The sequence below is a fragment of the Podarcis filfolensis genome (assembly GCF_964270895.1).
Source record: "Podarcis filfolensis genome assembly, chromosome: 5".
NCBI lineage: Eukaryota > Metazoa > Chordata > Lepidosauria > Squamata > Lacertidae > Podarcis > Podarcis filfolensis.
In genome coordinates, this window is record NC_139608.1 from 30,492,972 (window position 1) to 30,518,135 (window position 25,164).

Consider the following 25,164-nt stretch of genomic DNA (forward strand, 5'->3'; position numbering starts at 1 on the left):
GCAAGCACTCCTGCGATTCCGCTCCCATGCAGCGAAATGTCACAGTCCATTGGCCTTCCCTATGAACACTGCACAAAATTACACCTATTTTCATTACTGTGTTTCAACTACAATATTGTTAAGTAAATATTTGCACAAAACTGTGACCGTTTTAAGGTTTCCTGAGGTGTGAGCTATCCCACCCAGTAAATAATTAAAGGATGCGCTTTCTCTCGTAGCACAAACCAGTGCTTGATATAGGTTTGATCATTTCACATCTCTTTGATAATCCATAACTGTCGCCTGCAATCATTTTCATCGTTCAGCCAAGCAAAGATAAAAGGTAGAACATGCTTCTTTCACCTACTCCCAAGGAAACTCCATTATCCTTGAAAGGCCATGTGACTGCACGAGAGCCAATCGGGGCAGAGAACAGCCTCCCACAAGGACAAGCTCTGTGTGAGCAGAAAATGAAGTTGTTACCAGACAGCAAACTGCAGCCCTCGGTTCTTATGAATATTTGAATGAGTAACTAAAAACAGCCCAGTGAACTCTAAGCAACTGTGACAGCTGAAACTGCCTGGGAAACTAGCAGTCTACAAGGACCATGATGAAAAGATCACCAGTCAGGCTCCTTCCAACACCGTTTCCTACCTCGCAATATTGTAAAACATTATTGTTCTCAAAATATTAGTTAGAGGAGAGAGGGGGCGGGAGGAAAGCCTGCTTGCCTCCTATAAATTTTCATAAGGAACCTTTCCAGAAATGTTCATTCCATTAAAATTCAATGGTTTCTAAGCATCGACTCAAGGCAGGAGAATCGTCACATTTTTTGAGACATTGAAATATTGATGTGGCTTTTGCTTATACTCCTAGAAAAATTGGCCCTGGTGAATCTTTCATGAATATCTCTCAGCTAGCTCCGCTTGGAAAGAAAGACGATGAGAACACTTTCCCCTGAAGCAACAATGTTCTGAATAATTTGCACCAGCACAGAAATCCCCCCAAATAAGCCAAGTAACTGGGAATTCGGCTTTTATATTTATCATAATGATATGATGTACTGCATCCTTGTAGAAACACACTAGTCATCTTCCCCCTCCCAGTTTCCCTTCCTTAAAATGTCTATGATGTCATTTCTTACTGAATTCCTTCTCCCCTGCCTATTGCGTGCAATTACCACTGCTGCAGGACCACATGTATACACTGCAAACTTTGTCCACAAGCTGAAAATATATCAGCCTCCTTGCACATGTGCCTATAAGCATTTCCATCATCAGCCGCTTGTTTTCACATGGGACCCAGGGACTTTGAAGATGTGCCCAGGTGGCATCTCCACCCAGTTCTATTTCCATCCTATAGTGTGGATCTGAGAACAGAGGAAGTCTTTTTTTCCCAGGCAACCTCCTTATGTTTCCCATGGGAAGCTAACTGTGTGATGGATATGTTTGCTGGTCCTCACTAAATCCAGCCAAAGGAACCCAGATGCACCCAGAAAGGGAAAACTGTTCAGCAGTTATGCACAGCTTTTGCTATTTCATGTTGTCAGCTATTTGCTTACACCCTTAGGATTCCTGAGCGGTTAACAACAATCATAATGACCAATAATTTCACCAGCTGTAATGCTTCTTTGTGGAATCCAGCAGTTGTCAAGTGAAAATGGACAGGCTCGTCCTACATTACATGTGAGAGCGCACTGAAGTTGTAAGCAAGGGCTGTGATCAGACAGCTTCCATGGAAGCCACAGACTGCCACATCTTGCTAGATAAGTTTGGAAGTCGTCACTATTTCTCTAAGATTCAGCCCCAAACTGAGGCAGTGGAGCCACCACATAGACAAGGTGTGACCGGAAAGTTCGGTGAATGGTCACAGAAATCGGACAGTGAGAAATATTCGAATATACATATGTTACAGGCCTTCAAAGTAGGCCCCCTTTGATACAATGCACTGTTGACAACATTCGTAGAACTGTTGGAAACCTCTGGAGAAGTCCTCTTTTTGTACTGCTTTCAGTTCCCTCATCACAGCAGCTTGGACGTGTGAAATGTTGGGAAATCTGTGCCCTTTCAGGGCAGATTTCAGTTTTGTAAAAAGAAAGAAGCCCGGTGGGGCCAGATCGGGAGAAGATGGAGGGTGGGATAACTCAGTAAGCTCAGTAACGATTTCATGCAGAATATGCAATTCTTCTGCCATCATTTGGACGGACAAACGATGATCCCACATCAATAACTCACAAACTCTGTCAACATTTGCTGCCGTTTGGTTCGTCGACGGTCTGCCAGACTGAGGGTCATCTTCGATGGTTTGCTGCCCTTCACATAAATGCTTAAACCACTCATACACTGTCTTTCGAGTTACAGCTTCATCTCTGTATACAATTGTGAGCATTTCATGGGTTTCCAGTGCCAATTGTATGTTCAAATACTTCCCGCTGTCCAATTTCTGTGACCATTCACCAGACTTTCTGGTCACACCTTGTATTTTACATTTTCGCACACAGACCTTCTTTTTGAATGTCTTGACAACTCATAGTCTGGTGATAACAGTATAGCTCATCATAGTCTAGAATTTTTTGCAAAGTGGAATGAGACCGTGTTAAACTTTGGGTCAGCCAGTGTGCAAGCTGTTGTGAAGGCACAGGGATGTGGGGCATTCGTGTAAAAAAATTAAATGTGTTGCAGTTTCTGTCTCACAGCTGTTCATTGGAATCCACCCTACATGATGTAGTGGGCTTGGGACCTCAGCCAAGTAGCTTTTGACAGCTGACTTTATGAGGCCCCATGACTCATGTCAGGGCCTGGGTAAAGAAACTCATCACCGTTGTCATCATTTAATAGTTGCCCAAGAACAAAAACCAAAAAAACCAAAAAACCCTCTAGATGCTCTGCAACATGTAAAAAGCAACAAGGGTCCTGTACTTAAGCTAAACGTACAGAAAAGACATAATAAAAGGGAAACTAGAGAGAGGTATTTATTTCAAGCATTTTCATACTCCTCAGAATTTCTAAGAAGTTTGTTTTACATACTATTTATTTTAAGAAGCTTTATTTTTGTATAACAATGCAGAATAATATAATGTCCTATTATGAATAAGGCAAGGCTTAAAGTCAAAGCATCAGAGACTTACAGCTAGAGACCGATATAAGAGATACATGTTTTATTGCAGGTAGGGCAGATGAAGGTGTCTGGTTTTGCTGCTACAGGTACACCATGGCATTTCTTCTCTCTGCACTCCTTGTCTGGTCACTGCTTTGTATACTACTACTACTACTACAGCATATTCATGTCATAAGTAAATGACAGCACAAACCAAACCTGCCTGGATGAAAGAGTTTGCATCTGGCAGATTTTCAGCTTTCCCAGCTAAACCTGGGCTCAATGAGGACTACAGGGACGTGGGTGGTGCTGTGGTCTAACAGAGCCTCTTGGGCTTGCTGATCAGAAGGTTGGCGGTTCGAATCCCTGTGACAGGGTGAGCTCCCGTTGCTCTGTCCCAGCTCCTGCCAACCTAGCAGTTCAAAAGCACGGCAGTGCGAGTAGATAGATAGGTACCACTGTGGCAGGAAGGTAAATGGCGTTTCTGTGCACTGCTCTGGTTTCTGTCATGGCATTCTGTTGCGCCAGAAGCAGTTTAGTCATGTTGGCCACATGACCTGGAAAGCTGTCTGTGGACAAATGCCGGCTCCTTCGGCCTGAAGCAAGATGAGCGCTGCAACTTCATAGTTACCTTTGACTGGACTTAACCATCCAGGGGTCCTTTGCATTTACCTTTTTTTTTACACTAGCATAAGTGGGTTAAACCACAGAGCCTAGGACTTACCAATCAGAAGGTCGGCGGTTCGAATCCCCATGACAAGGTGAGCTCCCGTTGCTCGGTCCCTGCTCCTGCCAACCTAGCAGTTCGAAAGCACGTCAAAGTCAAGTAGATAAATAGGTACCATTCCAGCGGGAAGGTAAACGGCGTTTCCGTGCTCTGGTTCGCCAGAAGTGGCTTAGTCATGCTGGCCACATGACCTGGAAGCTGTACGCCGGCTCCCTTGGCCAATAAAGCGAGATGAGCGCCGCAACCCCAGAGTCGGCCACGACTGGACCTAATGGTCAGGGGTCCCTTTACCTTTTTAAGTCCCTCATCTCATCTTAGCTAAAGATGCACTGGCATAAGTCCCTTGCCCCAGCTCATCCAGGGCTCTGCTGGGCCTCTGCTAGTGGAACTTTAGCTGATGTAATTGATGCTGACATTAAGTCACAAAGTAGGATGTTCTGAGGCACAGTGGAGCAAGGAAAGACTCAGTCTTTCTAAACTCAGTCATGTAACCTAGAGCCAAATCCTCAACATCAGACCCACACTCACCTGCTGCCTTAGCTGGCAACAGCCCCTCCCAGAGGCTCCTGAACAGAATTTGAAATACAGCAGCTTCTTATAGTTAGGATTGCTCTCTTAATGACTAAAATCAAACAAAAGGTGAAGAAAAGCTTGGATGATAAAGAGCTAGATGCACACCGAAGGACTGAGTATGGAAGCAATTATTTTTAATCTGCTTTTAATATACAGAAAACAAGCCTAAACATTTCGTCAACAGAGTAGGCTTGACAACAATCTATCCAGACATCTGTTTGTTTGTTAATTAACATATTTATAATCTGCACTTTCATAGACATATATATCAAGATGGTATACAACATATAAGAATAAAACCACCAAAAAGCATTCACAAAATCATAATTTAAAGCACCCATAGACCACTGATAAATACTGATTAGTCAAAAACAGAAAATTCATATTGCAAAGGCCCTTCTAAACTATAGTTTTCCAAAGATGTCTGAAAGAAGGAAGGGATGTTTCCTGCTGAACTTCTGCTGGTCTGGAGTTCCACAGGCTCGGTCCATAGTAATAGCCAACTAAACCTCAGAGGCACAAGGAACCACCAGAAGTACCCCATCAGATCATCTGTGATTGAGGTGGAGCGAAAGGAATTAAATGCTGCAACAGAACTTAGTTGAATACCACTTATCATTCATTATTGGGACAAGGCTAAAGAAAGATATGTGTCTTCTGCCATCACTTGGAGTTTAGACCAACTGCATATATTGCATACAATGTAGCACTAAGTTAAAGTCACTTAGCAGTAGACTTGTTCCACTGGTGAAATATTTTGCTCTAGCACAAGGTTGTTGCACAAGAGAATACACAAGCAGGTTGCTGGTAATTTTGTTGCACAATAGATTCTACAATCTGTTGTGCAACTTGTTTCTGCTAGTGCAACTGTTACACTGAATTCTTTTATTGTGCAAGAGTCTTGTTCTAGTGGACAAAGAACATTGGATACAGTCTTCTCTCTTTTCTGTTTCCATTGAAAACCTAAGTTTTATGGTTGGCCTTCAAATTTTCCCAAAGAATTTAAGATAAATCAAGAAGGAGACTATCAGGAAGCCTGCTTAGGAATCACTGTTAATAGTTATGCCAGCTCATTCTTTCACCTGTATTTACTGCTGTTTTATTATACTTTCTTTTGACTGGGGTTGAGGGATGTTTACCAGCTTGCAATTAAATTAAATTGTTTAGTTCTGTTCATTTTAAAGAAATTGGCTGTTGAAGGGGATGTTATTTCAAAGTCATCTCTCTGACTCAAAAGTTCACAAAGCTTTCTACTTGCACTGTGAGGGAGTCTTGCAGGTGGAATATTTCATTTGTTGGAACCTGTCAGAATACGCTGAGCATGACCAAGGGTGATTTACCCATGGAAGGGAAAACAAAAGTTAACAAAAGATATCATATCTGTTATACAGATTAACAGATCTCTGCTAGCTAGCTTCCGTGGTCCTGCTGGAACTATTTCAACTTTCTGTTATGCTTTTCTATTGGAAGAATGATGGACTAGGCATTAACACAATTAACCAAAGCTGAAACCAATATTTGAGGAAATGCACCCCTATTCATCTAAATTTGTTGGTGTCACTGGCCCAAATCAAGACAAGAGATTCCCCCCATTCCCTGATTTTTCCTGGGCAGACTGTTCTCAAAGTGTGAGAAGAGACCCAGCTATTATTTAGGAGTCATGCAACCTTCTCTCCAATTTATGTCCCTTGGTTAGAGTAGGGTGCACAAGGCCTCTTCAGGTGATCACATCAAGAATTACATAAACATATGTTGGTGTAGAGATGAGTGGACTAGCTCTACACCCTTCTGTACTAATGGAGGTTCCCTGAATCAGATGAAGGCTTTAGTCTTGCAAATTTCAGTGGCGCCAATGTAAGGCCCCATTCCATGGGAGGGGCAGAAATTGCCTGTAAGGGTGGCATAGAAATATTGTTTTGAATCCCATGTTACGCCAGCAGGGTTCCTCCGGTGCAATGGGGCTTCTGTCTCCTCTCCTTCTTCTGTGTGCCCCCATATCTGGTCCAGAGGGTGCACCAAGCCTCCAGAACTTATTTTGACTGTGTGCAATAGGCTGAAAGGAATGGGAGAGGAAGCAGAAGTTCTGTTGCCTGCATGAAACTCCCTTGTGCCAGCGGAACTGTAGCATTAGCCTTAACCCACAGGAAATTAATACATACATAGAACAATATTTGGGCTTTGCAACCCTCAAATATTATTAATGCTGTTTCAGTAAATCCTTCCCAAGGCGTATGTTCGAAGTTACACACAGCACTTGTTTTAATCTCAGAAACCTGATTCTCTGTGCATCCCCATTGTCAACTTTCCATTATTGCTATTCAGCTTCACACTGGGAGGCTGCAAGGGATAATGATTAAGACTTCATGATACCACATATTGCAGCAGCAGCAACAGGAAACCATCTCTAAAAATAGCCTTTAGTGCTCGCATTACCTTCCCCCCCATAACATGTGCTCTGAGTTGCACTTAATAAATGCACCAGACCAGAAGAATCGGCTGTAATCCACAGATTTCCAATTCTGTACCTGACAAGCCGTTTGCTTCCATAGTTGACTTCAATTTATCTGTGGGCAGGGGGAAAGTTCACTTTATTGAAACTATTCATGATTTTCTCCCCTAGTAGACTGAGGAGTGTCTGTTTGGGCTCACGGTTGCAACCTCTTCACCTACAAAGAAATAGAATAATGGTTTGTATCCAGCTCTGCCGAAGAGAAAATGCTTTTGCACTTTCCGCTGATTCTGGAAGTTATTTCCTTGGAGATTCAGTTGACATAAAAACATGGTTTGAAAACTGGCTCAATACGACATTTCCCCTCACATGAGAAAATACTAAGCTTCCTAGGAAATAACATCAAGCTCACTTTTTTGAGGGGCGGGGGATTTGTTCTGATATACTTTCAGTCTGATCTTTCAACCGCTGCTCCAGTAAGAAAAAAAATAATGTTTAGCATTAGAGGCAAAGGGGTACTGTGCCGTTTATTTGTTGAAAATGGCAAAGCAGTTTCAGTGCTGTGAGGTTACATCAGATGTTGTGCCAATATGTGGGAAACCTCTATTGTGTCTGCACAAAAAAGAAAATGAAAAAGAAATCACCCAGTAAGAATATAAGAAGTGTGTGCTGGATCAGATCAATGGCCCATCTAGTCCAGCATCCTGTTCTCACAGTTGCCAATCAGATGCCGCACAAGCAGGACCCAAACAGCAGAGCTTTCTCCTCTCTTGTGGTTTCCAGCAACTGGAACTCAGAAGCATTACTGCCTCTGACCATGGAGACAGAGCACAGCCTTCATGGCTAGTAGCCATTGCTAGCTTTCTGCTCCATGAATTTCTCTAATCCACTTTTAAAGCCATCCAAATTGGTGGCTATCACTGCCTCCTGTGGGAGATCGTGTCCTCCCTAAAAGACGGCACGTGTTGTGGTGAGACCTGGAGACCAAACTCCTGTGTTGTGGGTGGGTTGGATTGGTTTGCCACAACACCCGATTGGTAGGTCCCTCGATGTGGGGTTCAATCTGACCAATGGGGCACAGTCCAAATGGACCGAGGGACCTATTTATACCCATGCATGTGACTCAGAGCTTCCTCTTTCGGCACGTGCATTCGGAACACCCGCCCACCTCTCCCTATATTTAGGGATTTGTGCGATTGACCTTGCTATGCCTTCATGTGTCATCTGTCATTGGGACAGGGGCACAGCAGGAATTTTCCCCACTTGGCTGATTGGCTGTTGCCATTTGGATTTCGTCTGCCACGTAGCAAATTGTCACAACTTGTAAGGTTGCGGATAGGCTCTGGTTCAGGTTATAGGGATGGGAGAATGCTCTCGCCATCCCTATGTGAAGGGTATTCCATTAAAGGAATCCAGGGACTCAATGGTTTGGTCAACCCCTGAGAGGGGGTTGCACCCATACCTGAGTCCAGGGGGGCATCTGGGTGGTGAACAGAGTCTGTTCCCAGCTTTTCACCTTCCCAGGTGTTCACCCTTGGCTGACCTATGCTGGTGCCCTGGGTCAGCGCTGCCTGCAAGATTGCAGGGAGCTAGTCGAACCAGAGCCTATGCAACCAGTCACCTACTGTAATCAATAAAGTTGTGGCCTAAATTCTGCCAAAAACCAAAAGTAAAATTTGAGTCATGTGTGAATTTATTTAGGGGGGAGATCTCTGGTTCTGAACATGCAACCAGTTCCATAGTTCAACTATGCGTTTAATGCTTTCTTTTATCTGTCCTGGATCTTCAACTTCATTGGATGCCCATGAGTTCTATTGTTATGAGAGAGGGGGGAAAACATTTCTCCATCCACTTTCTCCATGCCCTGTATAATTTTATAAATTTCATAGATCACAGAATTATAGAGCTGGAAGGGACCATGAGGATCATCTCGTCCAACTCCCTGCAATGCAGGAATCTTTCACCCGATGTGGGGCTCAAGCCCATGATTAAGAATCTCATGCTCTACCATATGAGCTAATTTCTATCATGTCGTCTCTTACCTGTCTTTTCTCTGGAGCAAAAAGTCCCAAACAGAGCTACATTTCCTTGATTATTTTGATTGCTTTTTGCAACTCTATGATAGCCTTGTTGAAGAAGAAGAGGAGGAGGAAGAAGAAGAAGAAGAAGAAGAAGAAGAAGAAGAAGAAGAAGAAGAAGAAGAAGAGGAGGAGGAGTTTGGATTTGATATCCCACTTTATCACTACCCAAAGGAGTCTCAAAGTGGCTAACATTCTCCTTTCCCTTCCTCCCCCCACAACAAACACTCTGTGAGGTGAGTGGGGCTGAGAAACTTCAGAGAAGTGTGACTAGCCCAAGGTCCCCCAGCAGCCGCATGTGGAGGAGCGGAGATGCGAACCCGGTTCCCCAGATTACGAGTCCACCGCTCTTAACCACTACACCACACTGGCTCGCCAGTGTTGTTGAGGTGAGGTAACCATTACATCAACACTTGTATCTCACAGAGTACAATGAACATGCAGGTATTCAAATCATAAACCCCATGTACAAGTCCACTAAGATGGGGAGACCAATGTGATACCTTCAAGATGCTATTGGGCTCCATCTCCCATATTTTCCAGGCAGCACAACCAATGATCAGGGAAGACAGAACTTGCAATTCAGGTACAGGGAACCTTTGGCCCTCCATATGTTGTTGAACTACAACTCCCATCAGCTCCAGCTAGCAAGGGCAATGGCCAAGGATGATGGGAGCTGTAGTTCAGCAACATATGGAGGACCAAAGGTTCCTGACACTTGTTGTAATGCTACAAACATCTGGACTATTGGTTATGCTTGCTGGTGAAATGGGAGTTGTAGCCCACAAAACCCAGAGAGCACCATGTTGGCTTTCCCTACTCTACATTATACATCTTTCATAAAGCGTTGCTCTTTTCAATACACTCGTGTCATTAAAATGTCCATAGCTGCTGTTTCAATGGGTTTCACTAAGGCTGAACATTTTCAGCAGGAGGAAATAAATGCAACAAATATGAAAAGTAAATGACAAATTGATTTATAGGAAGCCTTGATGAACTTATTAAGCATGCCACAAAAAATTTATTACAGATTATTAATGTCTAGTTTTTCTTCTAAAAAAACTTTATGCCATATGACTAATATCTGCTTAGAATACCAAAATAGTGTGACTAATATTTTTTTTTAAGACTTGTATCTCATGAAATATATCTGCTTAATTTCCCCCCACTTCCTAGTTTCTTTGTTTGGGATTACTGCATTAGTATTTATCACACAGAGAGCAAATTCCATTCCATGCAAAGCTTTCCTTTGTAACAGAAGAAAATAAAGTAACATGTGGCAAAAAATAAAAAATAAAGTAAAAAAGGAATGATGAAAATCAAAACAGGTTTATCTCTAGGGGTTGTTACTTGGGAATCAAGCAAGGAAAAAACAGGCTATTTGTTTTGATTTATATTGTTGTGAATTTGCTGTCTGATTACTGTGAATGGGTGTATCATTATGGTTTTGCCTAAAGTGATTCTGGGTGGAAGGCAGAGATCTGATACAAAATAAACTTCATGTTCTTTAATAGCCATGGCCTCAACAGGCAATTTGTCTGCAGGGCTGTGGGGTGGGGTCTGAGACTTGTGCTTGGCAGATCATGCAAGAAAAACAGCTGGAAAAGACTAGGAGAAGTTGCTCCCATACTGTCCACTTAGTCTGTTAGTGACATCCTTCATTCCCTCAGTTTTTGCAGAGAATCCAGATGAGGTCATTGCCAACCCATTATATTTCACTGTTGTCTATGTGTGTTTTCATTTGTGATTTGTTGCAATTTTCCCCAATTTGAAACACAATTGCAGTGCCAGCCAGCCCACTACAGAATGGCAAAATATAAGTGAGGCTTTCAGGGCTATTGTGTCTTCACAAGTTTTCTCTTTGTGACTTTTGCCCCTGTCGTTGCTTCCTGTTCAGTGGGGACACAGCATTACTGAATTGCCCCTTAATTAATTAGTTCCTGTCCCCCCAAATATTACCGTATTTTTTTTGGGGGGGGGTTAATTACTGTTTCCTCTTTAATGTCTACTCTTTATTTTATTTCTAATTCAAATAAAACTATTTTGCACTAAGCAGAAAATAATAGAATAGGAAATTATCTTCCTCCTCCACTGGCCCAATCTAGACTACAAGGAACTGATGGATTTAGGGGCGATTCATATTAACATTGTGGGCATGCTCAGCAGAAAGCAATAAGAGACAGAAACCGAGTAAACATTATGGAAATATATTTTTTCACTGAGATGGGTAGTGTTGAGCAACATGTAACATTATAAGAAGTGCCTTGTGGAAATATCATTCTAATTTCATTTCCAGCTGACTGTAGAAGACCAATGTTTCAACCACACAAAAGGAACTTTTTGTGGAAGCAGCTAGAAGGAGGAACAGAGAAAGATGAATCAGCTTATGGCACAGGTTCACTTTTAGGGGTCATGTTAACCTCTGCTTATGCTCGCTGGTGAGGTTTTCACCTTTCTTTTATTACATTAACATACTGCATTCCCTCCCCCTCCCCCGCCAAGGAGCTCAAGTTGGCATACATGGTTCTCCTCATTTTTACCCTCACAACAGCCCTGTGAGGTAGGTTAGGATGAGAGATAGTGGCTGGTCAACTTGAGCTCATACCCTGGTCTCCCAGGTCAGAGTCCAATGCTCCAACCAATGGCCCCTTCCTCAATTTGGCATATGGCAGGGAGAGGGCCATTGGGCAGGAGTCAAATAACTGTTTACAGGGGGTTGTCTAAAAGCCTCAGCTCTGGGTTGCAGGCAGGACTTACTAGAGTGCTACACATCATGAGGGACCAGGTACCTGGATCTTTGTCTTATGACAAACCAACATCTGATAGGGCTGTGATCAATAAAAAGTTGTGGCCTTGTTAAATGCAGTGGCGTAGCGTGGGTTGTCAGCACCCGGGGCAAGGCAAGTAATTTGCGCCCCCTAACCCGTGGATTTGTGCCCCCTAACCCGTGGATTTGCGCCCCCTAACCCATGGATTTGCCCTAACCCCAGATGTTGCGCCCGGTGCGGCCTGCCCCCCCTGCACCCCCCACGCTACGCCACTGGTTAAATGTATTCCTTCAGTTAGTATGCTCAGTTGTCCTGGACTGCTTGCTCACCTGCACAAGGGGCACAAATAAAATATTTACAAAGACACCATAAGTCTCTCCTGTTCTCTTATCCACAGCAAACAAAGCCAATTATCACTGCAAAACTCCTCACAATATTTCTACCTAAACCTAATATTCAGAGAAGTAGAAGATTGTTTTTGTATCAAAGTCTGCTAACTTAAATTAGACATACAATAAGGGAAACTGGGAGGTGAAGAACAACAGTGGCAAATCATCTCTTCCCTAAAAGAGGGCACGTGCTGCAGTGAGACCTGGAGACTGACCTCCTGTGTTGTGGGTGGGTAAGATTGGACAGCCACAACACCCAATTGGTAGGTCCCTTGATGCTGGGTTCAATCTGGCTAATGGGGCACAGTGCAAATGGATCGAGGGACCTTTATATGCATGGAACCCAGAGCTTCCTTTTTTGGCTCATGCATTCGGAACACCTGGCCACCTCTCCCTACTTTTAGGGCAATTTTGCAATTGATCTTGCTATGCCGTCATGTGTTGTCTGTCGTTGGGACAGGGGCACGGCAGAAATTTTCCCCACTTGGCTGATTGGCTGTTGCCATTTGGGTTTTCACCTGCCGCGTAGCAAATCGTCACAACTTGTAAGGTTGAAGATAGGCATTGGTTCACATGACAGGAATGGGAGAATGGTCTCGCCATCCCTATGTAAAGGGTTTTCTGTTAAAGGAATCCAGGGACTTAACAGGTTTGGTCAACCCCTGAGAGGGGGTTGTGACCATACCTGAGTCCAGGGGGGCATCTGGGTGGTGAACTTAGTCTGTTCCCGGCTGTTTGGCTACCCAGGTGTTCACCCTTGGCTGACCTATGCTGGTGCCCTGGGTCAGCGCTGCCTGCAAGGGTGTAGGGAGCTAGTGGAACCAGAGCCTATGCAACCACTCATCTTCTGTAAAGTTGTGGCCGAAATTCTGTCAAAAACCAAAACAAAAATTTGAGTCAAGTGTGTATTTAGGGGGGAGGTCTCTGGGTCTGAACAAGCAATAACAGCCCAGGAATAACCACCTCCTTAGCAGATTTTCTGCTAAGTAAAGCATGGAGCCATTTAGCTCACATCAGACTGGCAACTTCTTTCTGGCACAGATCATTCCTGCATCCTGATCATTTTTAATGGAAGGTACTAGGTTTTACATGCAGCTGCTATGCTACAGCTTGTTAAAAGCAAGCAAGCCCCTTTTGAAAATAATAGTGTTCCATTATAAATGCAGTGATATATTTAACTTAAGCATGTGATGTTGTGATCAAAGCTTTTTTAACCTGAATTATCTGAAGCACTATATCCCAAATTTTCAGGCCTGGGTTATATCCTGTGAGGAGTGGCATGGTTGCCATTGCCCTGCAGTTGTTTCCATGCCACTCCCGCTGTCCATACAGATAAAAAAGAGCAACAAAAGGTTTTGTATTCTATAGCTTTACCCTGTTGCATGTCGATTGCACATTGCCCAGTCCTCACCATTAGGAACAAAATTACTTATTTGTTGCTGATAACTGGATAGTCTCTTGGTCATTTTATGCAGTGAGGACAGGCTTTTGCAAAGTAGGCTTCCATTTTGTTTAATTTTTATTCTTCCCCATCAGAGGTGACAAAAATAATAACTGTGCATATGTGTGTGCACACACGTGCACCTGCAAACCAGGTAAGTCAACAGCTCTAATCAGTCCACACCTGAAAGCTTCAAAAAGAAACTGCAAAGAAGCACTTTTAGAAGTAGGAAGAAAGCAGGGAAAACATCAGAGTATACAGTGCTCTGGGAGGAAAGGTGTCAGCTTCTCTGGAATAAATGAGAGTGCAAATGGCGTTCCTAGTGGAGAGCGTTCCTAATGTTGAAGCTGCCATGATTAAGACGGATTGTGTGGTTATGTACCACAGTAGTACTGATAAGCCCCTGATACAGTAAGCAGAGAGGAATGAGGGGATGCTGGCAAATGCATGTAAATGAGGCTTAATAGTATCACCAGGCTCAGAACTGGAAAAACTTCATCTGAAGCACAGTAAACAGCATTTCAGAGCCGGGTTTCAAGATGTTCTGGGAAGTATTTACAGGATTACTATATTGGAGCAATAAGTTTCTGGAAGTATTTGGAGGAGAGCCATAAGAATAATAAAAGATCCAGAAAGCATCTCATATATGTAAATTCTGCATGGAAATATTTGGAGAGGAAAACATCAAGAGAGAATGTACTGCTCCTTATAAATATTTAAAGGGTGTTGAAAAGAGAGAAGAGAACCATTGTTCAAAATATCTCCTGGGGACAGGCAAATAACAGTGGGTTTTAAATATGTGAAGGTCAGTTTAGGAAAATTGCACAACTATAGTACTATTGTAATAGTGGAAGGAGACGGCTGAACTTTCTTCCTTGGAAGTTTTCAATAGAGCAATGTGAACAGGTATCTTGAGGATGCTTTTGATCAGGGTTAAGCAACATGATTTCCTCCTGATGCTGTTGAACTACTGTTTTCATAATCCCTAGCCAGCATGGCCAGCAATCAGGCATGATCAGAAGTTGTAGCTGAACTAGGATCTGGGAGACCAGTGCCAGAGGAACCCCCACTTCCTAGGTGGTGAAGATTCTTTCTACCACTAAGCCACTGATAGGCTGAGATACGGCAATCTTACTGCTCTTGTTACTTGCCTTAACCAGAACTCTGATATTTCAAATAATGCCCCCCCCTTTTTTGCAGGAAGGGTATCCAGTGGGAAACTGTTCAGAATTGTTTCATACATTCCAATAAGCATTAAAACCTGCTCGTGCAAATGGCAAGCTCACATGAACAAAGTTATGATGGATTTGTTTTGATGGTTTTGACTCTGTGGCGAATCAACAAAAGATAACCAGGATAATTAGATTGCTACAGTATGTTGTATTTAGAGCTGCCTAGGAACGTACTTCGTAAGTTGGATTGATTCAAAATGCAGCTGCCAGCCATATGTTAACTGGAGCCCACAGGCCTGATCGGGTATTATGCCACCTTTATTGGCTACGTAAAAGTTTCATTTATTTGCTCATTTTTTAAAAGAAAAGAAAAGAAAAGCACCTTGCAATTCTAGACATAGTTACTAGTCAATAAGCTCAATTGAACCCATTAGGACTTACTTTTGAGTTAAAATACATAGGATCAAGCTGTAATACAGGATCATGCTGTTAACTTGATTGCACTATTGTGAGGTTGATTTATATTCTGACAGTCACTTTGGGGCATCCCCCCCCCCCCGAAATGGAAAACGTAGGATAAAAATACTTTGAAATAAATGAACTGCAGAAAGTAGCATTGAGAGATTTTTGTTTGCTGGAACATGCTTGAAACCTATTATAATAAGGATCTGTTTTAAGTGTATTTTAAGCACAAAATCTGTTTATTTTATTTTATAATAGTAATAGTAATAGTAATAGTAATTAAAGAAAGAAACACCAATGTAATGAAAATGAAACAAACTAGAATGCAATCATAGAACGTCTTTTGGGATTAGAAAATAAAGCCACAAGTTGCTTTTTTCTCACTGCAGAAGTCAAGCTGCACTACGTCACACAAATACTTTCTCTTACTTTGCACAGCCCACCTGAGTGGACCATTTGCATGAGAAGACTTGAACAGTGCAGTCATGTGCACTGTTGTGTTCAATGGAAGCTGCTCCCAAATAAATGTGTTTAGGATTGCAGCCCCACGCTCATTAGGATGCAGGTACTAGCAGCCAATTACAATCCCTTCATGCACACATTCTGCTAAGTTTGCAAAGATAATAGATTGTTTCTGTTGCCACATTGATTAATTCAGGGTTTTCCTCACACCCACACAAACACTGGATCTAGTGACTAACAACCTGATTGTCATCTTAATTTTATTAACTCTCTCCTATCTAGCAGAATATCACCTTTGACAGATTTGTTTAGCAGAGTATTACCTCTGCCCTGCTTTCCTTTTAGACCAGCAATTTAATTCTTCTTTAGCTAGGCCACAAATGACAGACTGACGTGCCAGCCACTATGCCACAAATTGATCCATAACTCTGCATCTGGCCTCTGCTAGTTCCACATCTTCATTCCACAGATCCTAACCTTTGTGAAGAAGAACAAGATCGATTCCTTGATACTTTCATGCACAGCTGGAGATGGTAGCATTTCTTACTGTTTGTCATTGGCTGCAGAATAAGCTAGCTGGCTGTAGAGACATTGGGCTTTTATTTATCATTTATTTCAAATATTTATATCCTGCTTTTCCAGTTCATGAGATACTCAAAGCACCTTACCACGAAATGTTGAAAACAATAATCAGGTCAGATAACTAAAAAGCAATTCATAAAAAGGGCACAGCAGATTCAAGGAGCTACATCAGGTGGTTATTCCTCAAAGCACTCTTGTGCAAAGAATATAATGACAGCAAAGCCTAATAATTTTCATTTGTTAAATGACCCGCTATATGACACTGACGTTTGTGATGGATTTTAATGCTCCTTGCTTGTCGTTTGCAGGCTTGGATCAATAAAAAGGTTTCTAGCCTTTTGATAGCAGCAGATGTAATCTTGAACAACCATAAACAATGCCTGGTCAAATAAGTGGTGGCATCAGGGGGTGGGGAATACTTGGAAGACAAAGAGAAAATAAAGCAGGTTCTACCTTAAGGCAGCCCTGTTCAGGGAAGTTTTTAATATATAACGCTGTACTGTTTTTAACACTTGATTGGGAGCCGCCCAGAGTGGCTGGGGAAACTCAGCCAGATGGGCGGGGTATAAATAATAAATAATTATTATTATTATTATTATTATTATTATTATTATTATTATTACCGTATTTTTTGCTCTATAAGACGCACCCGGCCATAAGATGCACCTAGTTTTAGAGGAGGAGAACAAGAAAAAAAAAATCTCTCCCTCTCTGCACAGTGCCCCTTCAGCAAAGCGGCAGGAAAAATGGAGCCCCTTCCATTTCTCCTCCCGCTTCGCTGAAGGGGCGCTGTGTAGAGAGGGAAAGCTGTGCAGTGCCTCTCCAGCGAAGCGAAGCCAGGAGAGCAAGAGGGGTCGGTGCACACTGATCTGTCCTGCTTTCCTGGCTTCAGCAAAAGCAACAGGAAGCCTCCAGAGCATTGCTTTCGCTGAAGCCATGGAGCCTGCATTCGCTCCATAAGACGTACACACATTTCCCCTTACGTTTTAGGAGGGGAAAAGTGTGTCTTATAGAGCGAAAAATACGGTATATCAGTATTCTCTAAGCTGGTGCCCTCCAAATGTGTTAGACTCCAACTCTTATCTTCCTTACCTAATGTGGGCAATGACCAGGGAAGATGAGAGCTGAAGTTCAACAAAATCTGGAGAGCAACAGTTACGTATCTACCTCTTGTATAAACTGTAAAGATCAACAGATGATATTCTAGCTATATCTACTGATGAGTGTATGCTAGTTGCAAGATATGATTTGTACCCAGCTTTGGGAAGTAGCCCATTTCAGAGCCAGTCTGCGTCTTTCCAATTTGACTCATTATTTGGGACTAAATTATATCCATTAAGAATGAACCCCCCATTCACTATAATAGAGTCTAAAATTGCTGTATTCCCATCCCCACCCCCTTTTGCTGAAGTGGATAATATTTGCATGCATCAATTAAGCCTGTCGGTTTGTAGGCAGATACATCATGGGGTATTTATACAGGGCATCTTCAAACCTTTGCCTTGTTTTTCTACAAAACAAAAAGTCTGTTATAGTTTATACCATAATTGGATGCAACTTGCAGGGGATGAAGCCTGCCAAATTTCAGAATAATAGTTGAAAAGCTCATCCACCTCTCCAACCCCTCTCTGCATATTCCCTTTGTCAGTTTGCTTTCACTTTTCTATAGAAGACTAAGGAGCAACCTTGATCCTACTTGAGATTCTTCGTTAATGGTGCAATCCAACTCAGGCATGCCAAAAACTGTCCCCAAAGCACCCCTATCCACCTTGAAACCTGGGAGATACACAGAGCTGATGCACACCCCTACCGAATACCCCTTGTTGTTGTTGTTTAGTCGTTTAGTCGTGTCCGACTCTTCGTGACCCCATGGACCAGAGCACGCCAGGCACTTCTGTCTTCCACTGCCTACCGCAGTTTGGTCAAATTCCTGCTGGTAGCTTCGAGAACACTATCCAACCATCTCGTCCTCTGTCGTCCCCTTCTCCTTGTGCCCTCCATCTTTCCCAACATCAGGGACTTTTCCAGGGAGTCTTCTCTTCTCATGAGGTGGCCAAGGTATTGGAGCCTCAGCTTCACGATCTGTCCTTCCAGTGAGCACTCAGGGCTAATTTCCTTAAGAATGGATGCGTTTGATCTTCTTGCAGTCCATGGGACTCTCAAGAGTCTCATCCAGCACCATAATTCAAAAGCATCAATTCTTCGGCGATCAGCCTTCTTTATGGTCCAGCTTTCACTTCCATACATCACTACTGGGAAAACCATAGCTTTAACTATACGGACCTTTGTGGGCAAGGTGATGTCTCTGCTTTTTAAGATGCTGTCTAGGTTTGCCATCGCCTTTCTCCCAAGGAGCAGGCGTCTTTTAATTTCGTAACTGCTGTCACCCTCTGCAGTGATCATGGAGCCCAAGAAAGTAAAATCTCTTACTGCCTCCATTTCTTCCCCTTCTATTTGCCAGGAGATGATGGGCCCAGTGGCCATGATCTTTGTTTTTTTGATGTTGAGCTTCAGACCATATTTTGCACTCTCCTCTTTCACCCTCATTAAAAGGTTCTTTAATTCCTCCTCACTTTCTGCCATCAAGGTTGTGTCATCTGCATATCTGAGGTTGTTGATTTTTCTTCTGGCGATCTTAATTCCGGCTTGGGAGTCATCCAGCCCAGCCTTTCACATGATGAATTCTGCATATAAGTTAAATAAGCAGGGAGACAATATGCAGCCTTGTCCTACTCCTTTCCCAATTTTGAACCAATCAGTTGTTCCATATCCAGTTCTAACTGTAGCTTCTTGTCCCACATAGAGATTTCTCAGGAGACAGATGAGGTGATCAGGCACTCCCATTTCTTTAAGAACTTGCCATAGTTTGGTGTGGTCGACACAGTCAAAGGCTAGTCAGAATACCCCTTGGTTTGCTTCAAAACCATTTGGTTGGGTTTTTTTTTTAGGCTAGTCTTCCCTCCCTTAAGAGTTCATTTTGTAATACTCCTGAGGAAAGCTAGAATAAAAGCTAAGCAGCTGACAATGGCTACTAGCCATTATGGTTATGTTCTATTTCTGCTGTCAGAGGTGGCATTGATAATAATAATAATAATAATAATAATAATAATAATAATAATAATATTTATTTATATCCCGCCCTCCTCGGACAAGACCAGGCTCAGGGTGGCTAACATCAAATATATAATATATTAAAACATAAGATCCAACAATCAGTTGAAATACAGCTTAAAATCATATTAAAATCAGAATAAAATCAGATGGCAACCCACAAATTATAGCTATAACTATGGAGTTCGGAACATTAAGTGCTCACCAGGCCCTGCTATTTTTTCTGGTTGCATATGAGCCGGTTGGAGGGGCCCCTTACATGCAAGGTCTTGTAAAAACCTCTATATGTCTCTGACTTTTAGCTGATGGGAAAGACAGGTAGGCAGAGGGCTGCTGTGCTCATATCCAGCTTGCAGGCTTCCCACAGGGATCTGTTTGACCACTGTGAGAACAGGATGCCATTGGCCTGATCCAGGAAGCTTGTCTTATCTTCTTACGATGCACACACATCTCCTACCAGTTCCTCCCACAGCCTCCTCAAGCAAGAAAGTAAAACAAAGCAACCTCTAATATGTGAGAAGGGCAAAGGTGGCAACTGATGATGAGGTGGACTCTGCTGAGATGTCTTTCTAACCAAGTTGGAAACGATGTTCTTAAATGTTCTGAAAAGAAGAATGATGTGTAGTTCCATCTGCCTCACAAATTGAATTGAGCAGAGAGAAATACCAGTGCCATGCTCCCAAGTCATGAGTAGGCAAACTAAGGCCCTGGGGCCGGATCCAGCCCAATCGCCTTCTAAATCCGGCCCAGGGACAGTCAGGGAATCAACGTGTTTTTACATGAGTAGAATGTGTCCTTTTGTTTAAAATGCATCTCTGGGTTACTTGTGGGGCATAGGAATTTGTTCATCCCCCCCCCCCAAAAAAAATAGTCCAGGTCTGAGGGACAGTGGACCAGCCCCCTGCTGAAAAAGTTTGCTGACCCCTGTGACTCAAGTCATCCTTTCCTTCTAGGAAATATGCACATAGTTTTCTCTGGCTCTCCCAGTTCTATTCAGGAAGCAGAGAAAACTACAAATCTCATGTTCCCTGGCAGGAAGCAATGGCACCTGAGCAAGCTCTAGAGCATAATGTTTGGTTAAGGAGAAGCCTGTGTGCTGTCTCTGTACCAAGCGTTTTCCATTGCTTGTTTCCTCACATATTCTTAAAGTAGGGTTTTTGTTTTTGCTGGACACAGGGTTTTCAGGAAAGGTCAACTGCAGAAGGGGTGAAAACCATTTGTAGCTACTATTTATCTGCATTAAAGGTTCACTGGTTTTTTTAATGTAAATCATGCACAAGGTGAAAGACAGGTGATTAGTCTACTGAACTGCTTTAATTGGTGAACTACCTTAGCCCATAATGCAAAACTAACAACACTTAAATTGGAAATGTAAGTGTACACCATTGTAAGTACTATATACAGTCCATAATTAAAACAGTAAAGGGTGTAGTGACATTCCCATTTATTTTACAGATCTGTGAAGAAGGCTAGTATTGTACTATTTTTCTCAAATAAATATTTCAGAATTAATTTTGCAGTTTTCTTTTAAAACAGCTACCTTTCTTTTTCTATATTTTATAGTTTGACCAACTTTCTCTTTGTGCATCATGTGAAGAGCCATGATGTTATCATCTGTGCATTTTAATAATAAAAACCCATCAAGCAAACATAAGTAATGACTGAAGATGCAACCCAATATTCCGCATGAAGTGTCAATATAAGTTGCTTCATTTCTAACATTCAATTTTTTAAAAAAATTCATATGTGTGGTCATGGTGCAATATCTTTTTCTATTCTCACTCATGCACCTGACTGCTGAGCCAGTACCAACCGCATTTCTTGGAATTCTTAATCTACTGTATTTTAGTATACACTGATCTGCTTCTTGCTATGACTACAAATCAGAACCTCTATTTTTATCTCAACAGATTGTGATGGAGATACATAAATATGCTTTGTTGGATACTGTCAGCATCTCGAGTGCTACAATTTGTTATGCCATTGTACACTGGGTTACAAGTTGATTCCATTAACCCCTCAAATATTTCTCAGCGGTGGTTGGTGGATTCTGGATCTAGTAGGGCAACTAGGCAGCGCCTAACAGGCAGGGCCAGAGGAGAGTAGTTACAAGGTGCTACACAGAACTGTTCATAAACAACCAGACCTAACCCAAGCCCAAATTTGTCTACCTAGGTTCCACCATATGCAGCAGTGTCTCCATTGATGCTGAGCTGGACAAGTGCATTGGCAAGGCAGCTAGGGCAATGGCTTGCCTCTCTAAAAAGGATATGGCACAATGCAGTGCTAATGTCCAATACCAATATGAAAGTCTACCAGGCTTGCAAACTGAGCACACTGCGTATGGAAGTGAGTCGTGGGCGATGTCCTGAATCACAGGGTACCTGGCGGCAAGGTGTACACGATTCCATAGCAGATGCTCGTGCTTAGTCTGGCAGGCCAACTGGTCCAAAGTCCAGTCAGAACAGGTTCCTGCCTCTGCCTGATTCAGGGGTCAGGGCATCCGGAAGTCAGTCCCACCCTGTCAGGGGCAGGACTGAGGAGGAATGATGGGGACTGCCCTCCCTTCTCATGAACCTTCCCGACAACAGGAGGACAGTATAGATTTAGATCAGTGGTTTGCAGAAGGACATAGTTCAGAGGCTGCAGAGGGCAGAAGCTGGGAAATATTGGAAGATGAACAGCAGGAAGAAGACGCTCCAGGGGAGAGACAGACAGCAGACTCAGTGTCCTTGGAAAGCATTCCTGACCCCCCTTCACCCAGGACCAGACAGGCATTGAAGATAGTAGAACAGAGAGCTCAGCGGCAGAAGGCTCAGATTAGCCAATGCAGGACTGACGTAGAATAGGGGAGATGAAAGGGAGGTGGGACATTACTAGGAGCAATGCTATTTCTATAGAGAGACCACATTCCTTTGTCTCTCGCTCTGATTATTGAATAAACTAATTGGTAAGAACGCTTCCTTTTTTTATCTGCTTATCCCAGGGGAGGGATCTGATTGCCTGAAGCCTGACACACATTAGCACAGTCCAGAAGATCTCCCTGGAACATCCAGGCTGTGGCCCAGCAAGGGCAGAAGTTGACCAGACACAGCATCTCAGCCCTGCTTCCCTTTTATATCTTGCGTGCTGATTGCAGCATCTGAGCTTGATGAGGAATGGGACCCTCACCTGTCCTGAGCCTACTCCAGCTAAGAAATCGCACACCTCCTCCCAGAGCTAGCGAGCCCCACCTGGCCAGCTAGGGAGCTGGGCTGTGAGCCCTTGCCTGCCTCAGCCTCCTACAGCACCACTCCTGCTGCTCCCTATACCTCAGAGCCCACCATGTTTGTAGAGACAGGGGCCCTTCTGGCTCTGGTGATAGGCCCTGCTGCTCTGGTTCCTGTGCACTGACCCCATTTCCTCGCCATCCTCCATTGCCCCAATTGCAACAAAACACGCATCTTCAGTTTTGGTCTCTACAACCACAGCAGGCACTGCAACCTTCCAATTGTTTGATTTCCCCCTCAAATGTGCACCCCTACATTGTCTCCCGAAACAAACAAGATGCCAACAACAATGGGAAATATGTGTATTTACACCACAGGAAATGATGCCTTCCTCAAACCATTTCATTAGGAACCTTAGCTTACTCTTACTTGAGACAGCAGTGGCATTTAGGAGTGGAGTTGTGTACAGAAAGTACACAAACAAGCTGGTTCTGTATGATACAAACATTTTAGAAACATTTTCAGTCCGCCCATTGTCTTCTTACCCAGAGAACTCAAATTTTTATATATACAAGCCTCACAAACCCCAAGCTGTGTCCTTTGCAAATGCAGGACAAAGTAGTGATGTTGTTAGCTCTGATGCCATAGCTAAAAGCAAGCAAACAGAAAGCTGGTCGTATGTCAGCCAAATACGTTCAGCCGGAGGATGTGCTCCTGTTTTAAGTATTGATTCAGTACACTTTTACAACAGGCGCACGCAGTGGAGAAACAGCGGGTAAGATTGGCGAGTATGAAAAAGGCAGAGTGATATAAGACATTGTGTGCAAGTATGTGTTGGGGGAATCAGCTACAGGAAGCCGCTTTTTTAAAAAAACACCAATTTGTTTCCTTCATATCTGTCAAGAACTGCACAGGAAGAACCAAGGAGAAGATAGATTTTCAGCTATTTGCCAGGATTTTTTGGGGGCGGGGGGCGGGAATACATACCTGCAGGCCTTATTCAGATCAGAATGATGTTTTGTAAAGATTCACAGGAAGCTGGAAACTACAGCAAGAGGACAAAAGACCACAGGATCCATGGTGTTCCTTGACTAGATGAAAAGACACTTCAAAGTCTATTTGTTTTTAAGCAACGTCTCCCCTTTCATCTTCGTTAATTGTTTTGGAAGATGAACAGTAGGTGCACAATAATATCTCTGTGGAAAGAGAAACCTTTTCAAATGTAGGTGTTTATATTAGTCTAAATTCATATAAAACCAAGCATAATTACGAGTGTTTAGCAGCATGCCTTTAAAATTACTGTCTATAACAAAGGCATATGAAAGTTACCTTTAAAAGAGTAGAAGAAGAATGTTGGCAATTGCTGCAACATCTCATTTTCAGAGTATTTGTTTTGTCCCGGCCTATTATAAGACAATACATATCTGTTTAAGCAATGAAAAACATATTAAGAAGTATAATAGTTCATTTGGCAACAATTTAATCTTCAGTTGTTCTTTTGTTTCTCTGTACTGATAAGGGAAAAAGAAAAGGCACTTATTCACAAATAAGTCTTCTGCCTTTATTGCTGCAGTTATCATTTTTTAATTTCATATAATTAAGAATATTTGGATTCCAAGTCCTTTTGTGCAAACTGAGCCTATTGATTAAAATGTCTTGCAGCTTCAAAACATTAAGGACTAGAGGCTCTTTCTTCCCATGAACTGCATTGTGTAAGGGCTCCAGAATGATCACCTCTAGGGCCTGAATCAGAGAAAATTAAACACAGTATACATACTGAAGCATGTTAGACATATATACAAGCTCTAGCCCATGCACCTCTAGTGACAAACAACAACAGAAAGGTCTAATATTGATGCGTGGTTGTCATGACCTGGGACCCAGGTGAGTGTTGTGGCCCAGGGACTATGTCAGAACTCATAGCAAACACACGTATGCTCACACCTTCTGTCACAGAACACATTTCTGATACACAATTGACCTCAGCCTGCTTAGTGTGGAGTTTGCATAAGCACGCTATCACAGTCACAACCAAAATGCATCTGTGCCATTATCCTGTACACTGGTACCTCGGGTTACATACGCTTCAGGTTACATACGCTTCAGGTTACAGACTCCGCTAACCCAGAAATAGTGCTTCAGGTTAAGAACTTTGCTTCAGGATGAGAACAGAAATCATGCTCTGGCGGCACGGCGGCAGCGGGAGGCCCCATTAGCTAAAGTGGTGCTTCAAGTTAAGAACAGTTTCAGCTTAAGAACGGACCTCCGGAACGAATTAAGTACTTAACCCGAGGTACCACTGTATTGGAAATAGAGCCCTCTCTCTCCTGCCTGCTTATTTTGCAAGCAGTTCAGTGCTGCCTTGGCCTTGAAGTCCTGATAGCTCGTTAGTTTGAAGTTGCTTTCTGATTTAAACAATTCTTCTCTTTTCCCACCTATGAACAGAAGATGCATTTCTGTCATCTGCTAGCATAGCACCCACCCACCATGGGCCTCTCCCTTCACCTTATCAGGTTAGTAAAGGATGCCAAGAGCCTGCTGGCCTTCCGCAGAAGACTGGGGGCTGGCATCAAAGCCAGGAGAGCAACAAATTCTCCTGACCCAGATGAGGCTTCATGTAACAGATAGCAGAAAGGCAACATTTTGTGTGAACTTTGCTTAAAGAT

The 25,164-nt window shown here is 42.9% G+C and overlaps 2 long non-coding RNA genes across 2 annotated transcripts; both read right to left on the reverse strand.

Annotated features, from left to right (window-relative positions):
- Nucleotides 1-4,593: 4,593 nt before the first annotated feature.
- Nucleotides 4,594-8,651, reverse strand: LOC310763142. Its single transcript, XR_014548511.1, has 3 exons — nucleotides 8,287-8,651; nucleotides 6,901-7,041; nucleotides 4,594-4,927 (listed from the first exon to the last, which is right to left on the reverse strand). It is a non-coding gene; the product is annotated as an uncharacterized lncRNA (long non-coding RNA).
- Nucleotides 8,652-11,942: 3,291 nt separating this feature from the next.
- On the reverse strand, nucleotides 11,943-23,893 carry LOC310762661. The gene is made up of 3 exons (XR_014548118.1): nucleotides 23,828-23,893; nucleotides 23,486-23,694; nucleotides 11,943-11,999 (listed from the first exon to the last, which is right to left on the reverse strand). It is a non-coding gene; the product is annotated as an uncharacterized lncRNA (long non-coding RNA).
- Nucleotides 23,894-25,164: the final 1,271 nt, after the last annotated feature.